Source organism: Triticum dicoccoides, chromosome 4A (genome assembly GCF_002162155.2).
Source record: "Triticum dicoccoides isolate Atlit2015 ecotype Zavitan chromosome 4A, WEW_v2.0, whole genome shotgun sequence".
NCBI classification, from domain to species: Eukaryota; Viridiplantae; Streptophyta; class Magnoliopsida; order Poales; family Poaceae; genus Triticum; species Triticum dicoccoides.
In genome coordinates this window covers 420,908,359-420,915,383 of record NC_041386.1, presented here as the reverse complement: position 1 = coordinate 420,915,383, position 7,025 = coordinate 420,908,359, and positions in this window count along the sequence as shown.

The window sequence follows — 7,025 nt, the reverse complement described above, 5'->3', positions numbered from 1 at the left end:
GTGCGAGAGAGGCCTAAATATAATGTGCCTGTGGGAGACACGTAGGCACATATATGTGCGTATAGAGGGCTAGTAGAGACCGTTCGTGTGTATATATGCATATGAGAGAAATAGTGTTTTCCAACTGAGATTAGTGAAAAGAGTGGTACATAGTAGTCAGAAAGAGAGAGAGAGAGATACAAAGAGAGCATGTTCGTGAGACTCCCTGACACACTGAGAGAGATTGTGAGCATGTGTGAAAGAGAAATGCCGATGCGTATAAAGGTGTGCGCTTCTGTGGTAGATAGAGAGATATATAGCGCGTTTGTGAGCACGGGCCGAGGCGTAGTGGATCTACGTGTAAAAGGTGGTTCTACGCATTAAATTAAAATATAAATGGCATTATTATTTTTGGATGAGATCATGAATTTTGCAAATTGCGTATGGATGAAAATCGGTCTATCAGACACCCATACTCTATTGAATTCTAGCATGTGCATGTGTTTATTTCATATTATCGATCCATAGAGTGAGAGCGGTTTGAAATACAGGCAATGGATGCTTTTGCAATTCATATATAAACATTAATTAGTGCACTCCATGTTGTTAGTGTGAAGCACTTTATACATTTGTCACTTGCATGGATACATTCCAAATAGCTAGCTATTAAATAGAATACATGTCGAATTCAACATAAAGGGGGTTTCGAAGATTTGAATTCATAGGAAGTGCATTCATCTATTTGAATCCGAGATAATGGCATTTGTAAATCAGATGTAAAAGGGGGCATCAATCTTTGTTGTGCGTTTGAACATGCTATATATATTCATACGCATGTCTAACTTTTTTTTGCAACCAAGGAGATTATATCTGGAACCATGCATGAACTGAGGAAAGTTGCATATTTTTTAATATATACTCGTGTACAATGTATATTCAAATGTACCACCTCCATTCCAAAATAATCGTAGCTTTAGGATTTTCAAAAGTAAAGATTTGTGAAGTTTGACAAATCCTGAATGTTCAATTCAAGAGAACCGAAAATGTTAATGCTTCTGCTCCCAAATATTGAACGAAGCGCCAAATAGGCCTCTGGTAACCTGAAACCACGCGAGACTAATGTTTTGTGGTAGGAAATTAATGTCCTTACTCTGGCCCATGTAGCCTATCGGCCCGATGTCCACTGGGGTAGGTTTGTAACTTCACCAAGACGCCAGTCTCAACTGCCTCCGAGAAGCATTCATATGCCGTGGGCGCCTAAACACCCATGCGCTCGGCTGAAATCTATCCCGCCCACATTTGGGACACCTGAGATTACTATCCTACCCCCAACCCGCAATATGTCCGAAATTTTAGATGGGGGAAAGTTTGTAACTTTCCCCAAATTTCAAACAAGCGCGTCCCAAACCAAGACATTGTTCCCCCTTAGTTCCCCATCTCCCTCCATTTCCCCATTCATATTCCGTGGGCGCCAAAACGCCCTCTCCACCAGCGGCGAAACCCCAGCCTCCTCCGTCCTCCACCCCATAGCGCCCAATCCACCGCCGCCCTCCTCCATCACATCGGAGCCGGTACCCCGACGTTGTCGTCCAATGCAATAGCAACCGCAACACCCTCAAGGACTTAGCAGCTGAAGCCAATGTAGAGCTGCCTCCACGACACCGACACCGACGTGCGCCGTACCAGAACTACTCCGACCACGTCGTCCTGCGCCTCACTGATGCCGCTCCACTGTCGCAAACGTCCACCGCACCAGAGCTGTTCTTGCTTCGCCGTCATTCGCCGCCACGGATCTGCTTCCCCGTCACCGACAGACGGCCACCGCACCACACTCAACAGCTTGGCCATGGGTTCGTCCAAAGCTGCACCGTCCTCCACAACTTCTCTTTACTATGAGATGCCATACTGGTTTAAAGAGTGCAGTCTCATCCTCCCCACATGATTCTCAAGAAACAGCAAGGCTAAATGAAGACAGTCAATGTAGCTCTCTAGTTGATGACCGCAATTCCCCCACACCACCATCACAGGTGCTTGCTCTAACTTCGCAGTGTGATATGTGGTTGCATGTTGCATACGGTGTCTAGCTTGTAATGCTTCTAATTAGGGTAAGTTGCGTCTGTTTAGTTTACACATTATACCTGTGAATATGACATGCCTTCCTATTTTTGATACACACTACATCTATGTGTTAACCTTGTTCTTACAAGAAACTACCTCTCTTCTGTATCCCACATGAACCACTTATGATGAGTCACCTTTATTTGTTGCATATTGCATATTATTTCTAGCCTGTTGCCACGTATTGCTTCTAATTTGGTCAAATACATTTGTTAGGGCACCCTTTTAATTTGGCAGAGTGATATTGGTTTCACCTTTCATATGGTTTCTAGCTTGCATTGAGTCTAACAAGTTCAAGCACCTTGTGCTTTGTTTACACTTTATACATCATACATGTCAATATGTCATGCTGTCCTATTTTTCGTACATATTCCATCCTCCTATCATGCGGCTGCCTTACATGAAAGTAGTGTTCGTTAGTATCATGCATCAATGAGTTCTGAAGAGAAAATTTTATTCCTTTTTCTTATGGTTTTGACTTGACAAGGCAAAATCAAGAAAGAGGAAGCAAAAGAGTAAGGAAGGCGATGATGGTGGTCCTCTGCAGCAATGTAAACGGAGCATCTGTACTGATTCTCCTTGTACTGATAGTGCATTACAAGGTCCAAGTCTCTGCTCCCCTACTCCACCATCCAAGGTGATTGCTCTAACTTGGCAGTGTGATATCTGGTTGCATGTTGCATATGCTGTCTAGCTTGTATTGCTCCTAATTAGTGTAAACTGCATCTGCTTAGCATACACATGATACGTGTGAATATGACACGCTTTCCTGTTTTTGGTACACACTATATCTGTCTATCACACCATGTTCTTACATGAAACTACTCTTCTTGTGTATCCTACATCAGTCACTTATGATGAAACACCTTTAAGTTGGCAGTGTGATATTGGTTTGTGTCTTGAATATGATTTCTAGCATGTATTGCTTCTAGTTTGATGAACACCACCTATGACGAGACAGTTTTAACTTGGTAGAGTGATATTGATTGAACCTTTCATATGGTGTCTAGTTTGCAGTGCTTCTAATTTGTTGTAGTGCCTTCTGCTTAGTTACCACATCATAGGTGTGAATATGTCATCCACGTACATGACTTTGCCTTTCATCAGAGTAGTGTTCGTCAGTAACATGCATGAATGAGTTCTGAAGAGCGAATTATATTCCTTTTTCTTGTCGGTTTGGCCTCGCAACGCAAAATCAATAAAGCTGATGGAAATTGGCAAGGCATTGGATGATGGTGGTCCTTCCGAGCAACAGAAATGGAGGTTCTCTACAGATTCTACTCTGCCATCCTCCCAACAAGATTCGCAAGACAACGAAAGGCTAGATAGTCAAAGTAGCTGTGTAGATGATGAGCACATCTCCCCTACTCCACCATCACGGGTGCTTGCTCTAACTTGGCTCTGTAATATGTGGTTGCATGTTGTGTATGATGTCTAGCTTGTATTGCTTCTAACTTTGTTGAATTGTATCTGCTTACTTTACACATAATGCCTGTGAATATGACACGTGTTCCTATCTCTAGAACATACGTGTACATGATGAGCACATCTCCCCTACTCCACCATCACAGGTGCTTGCTCTAACTTGGCACTATTATATGTGGTTGCATCTTGTGTATGATGTCTAGCTTGTATTGCTTCTGATTATGTTGAATTGCATCTGCGTAGCTTACAACTTATACCTGCAACGATCACTTACCCATAAGAGACATTTAACTTGGGACTGTGATGTAGGTTGCATCTTGCATTGTCTTCTACCTTGTGATGCTTCTAATTTCTTGAAATGGCACTTACGATGAGACACTTTTTACCTGATAGAGTGATATTGGCTGCATGTTCATATGGTATATAGATTTCATTTCTTCTTATTTTGCTGACATGCCTTCCACTTACTTTTTTTGCATACATATTCCATCCTCCTATCGTATGTGCGAATATGAAACGCTGCCTTTTCTTGTATATATTCCATCCTCCTATCCTGCGCTCGCCTTACATCAAAGTAGTGTTCATCTGTATCATGCATCAACCTATTATGAAGAGCTAATTTTATTCATCTTCTTGTGGTTTTGACTTCATAGGGAAATATCAGAAAATAGGAAGGAAAATAGTAAGTTAGGGGATGTTGGTGGTCCTCCACACCGACGCAAACAGAGACTCTCTAGATTTGCTACTGCTACTGCTAATGAAGTTGAAGTCCCAAGTCTACATGATGAGTTGATCTCCCGTACTCCACCAACGCAGGTGCTTGCTCTAAGTTGACAGTGTGATAATTGGTTTCATGTTGCATATGTTGTCTAGCCTGTATTTCTTCAATTTTGATTCAATTGCACCTGCTAAGTTCATACGTTATACATGCGCATATGACATGGCGTTCCGTGTCTAGAATACACTCCATCTATCTATCATACCATGTTCTTACATCAAAGTACTGCTGTTGTGTATCCCGCATCAGTCACTCATGATTGGACACTTTTAACATGGCAGTTTGATAGTGGTTGCATCTTGCATTGATTTCTACGTTGTACTGCTTCTAATTTTTCGAATTGCCACTTATGACAAGACACTTTTAACTTGGCAGAGTAATATTGGTTGCATCTTTCATATGGTGTCTAGCTTGCATTACTTCTATTTTCTTGAAAATCCTTCTGCTTAGTTTAAACATCGTAGCTGTGAATATGTCATGCCGTCCTGTTTTTCTTACATATTCTATCCTCATACGGTTGTCTTAAAAAAAGTGTTGCTTATCTGTATCATGCATCAATGAGTTATGAAGAGCGATTTTATTCTTTTCTGTTGTGGGTACGGCTTGACATGGCAAAGTCAAAAAAGCAAGGAAAATAATATAGTAGGGAGTGGTGTTACCAGTCGGGTGAAACAGAAAAGGATCTACCGTCCAGATTCTGCTGGTACTTATAGTGCAGTAGAAGGTCCAAGTCCACCGGCTAAATCTACAAACATAGTATCACCTGCTCCACCAGCTGCAGCATCCGCTTCAACTATACCAGCATCTCAACGAGTTACTCGTTCGTTTGCTCCGGAACTGGCAAGTTCCCAAGCTGCCTTCACACCTAACACTACTTCTGAAGCACTGCTGACACAAGAGGACTTGGCAAGATCAGATGATCCTCATGAGCGTCAACACCAAGATGGTACCTGACCGAGTCATGTTGAAGTTGCATGCTCCTTTATATGTACTCTCACAGTTTGATGTACACTAACACTTTTCCATATTCGTTGTTGAACTAGCACCATGATGCAAGCGAAAACAGACATCAGGGATAATGCTTGATAGATTAACAAAATCTAAAGGAGGAAGAATGGAGATCCATTTTGAGGCAGGTTTGAAAAGGCCACGTGATGCTACAAAGTCAGCCAAGTTAGTATCAGAGGCAGTCGTTGCCGTTAGGTGTCATGCATGTATCCTCCCAGCGTGGATCCAGTACAGGAATGAGAAAGACAATACGCAGTTTCACACCTTCCTTGACCATTTATCCGTAAGTAATGTTATTCGTCGCAATTAGTAATATTGTCTTGCTCTGTCCCATACTTTCTAGCTTCCTCCTAATAAGACTCACATTATTTTTCAACAGATGAGGTTCAAGTTGGATCCGAAAGATGATACAACTAAACAAGCATGCACTCATGTTTTTCAGTCTACTCTGCGACAGTATCAGTACCACCTTAGAAAATCTCACTTTGACGGCAAGGCTAACAATGAAATCGCCCAAACATCTCCAGTGGAATATATTACAAATGAAGACTGGACAGCCCTCATTAAACATTGGTCTGATCCAAAGAATTAGGTAGGCTATATGTATTTGATCAGACCACATATTGAACTTGTATTTATGTATGTGCTTTACAAGTGTATCTTTTCTAGGCTAACTGTTTGAAGAACAAGACCAACCATCCTAAAGTGAAATTCCAACAGACAACAGGATGTCGTAGCTATATTGCACACTGCGAGGCTCTTGTAAATAGCTGCTACTTCCTTCTTTTTTTGTGCCGTATAATCGTATCTATATTGACTTGTTCCAAATACAGAGGAAAGCCCGTGCGGACCAAAAAGTACCTGAACCAGCAAGATGAAGGGTATGAGCACACCAGTTCAAGCCGTTGTTGTAAGTCCTTACTCTTCCTGCCTTTGAACTGATTGGTACTGTGATGTGTTCATTTAACTACTTGGTTTGCAGCCAATGTCAGTTACTCTGTTCACTTTTATACACAGTTGTCTTAATGTATCATTTCACCTTACATGCTTTAAAAGAGATGTAGGATATTCTTTTGGTCTTGATCTGTATTCTAGTTGTTATGTTCACGTGCGCACACAATGATAAAATAGCCTGTTTGTTTTATATCTGTTTGCCCATGATATGAATGATGTCATACTATGTTCATCCTACTTTAAACCATGTCTCTTTATCCTTAGATGTCAATGAATGTAAGGAAATAGACAATATAGTAGGCATGCTACATGGACATATGTTCCGAAAGTGATTTTATTATGTAGTTGGCACTACAATACATGCTAATGTATTATAGTAGTTCAACAAATAAGTTATGTATAAACATGTAACCTACTATGTTGTTTTTTGTCTCATTAGTAACTTATCTGGTACACTCATCTACAAGTTCAAACTTTTAGGAAGCTATGGAAAAAATGATTGAACAGCCACAACCACCTGAAGGTGGCGAGGCTACCACAGGCACAGTGTCACCTCTTGCTGCACTGCGTCAGTATCTCTCCACTAACAGTGCAAAAAGCACCTTCCTGCGTAATTCTGGGTTGGTTGTCAAGGTAACCTCGTCCAAATCACCTACTGAACAAAATCTTCCTGCTAGACACAGTAATATATATGTGCTCCAAACACAAGTCCAATCCCTAATGGGCATCGTTTTGGAAACAAGAATAGTGGTTGACAAATGTC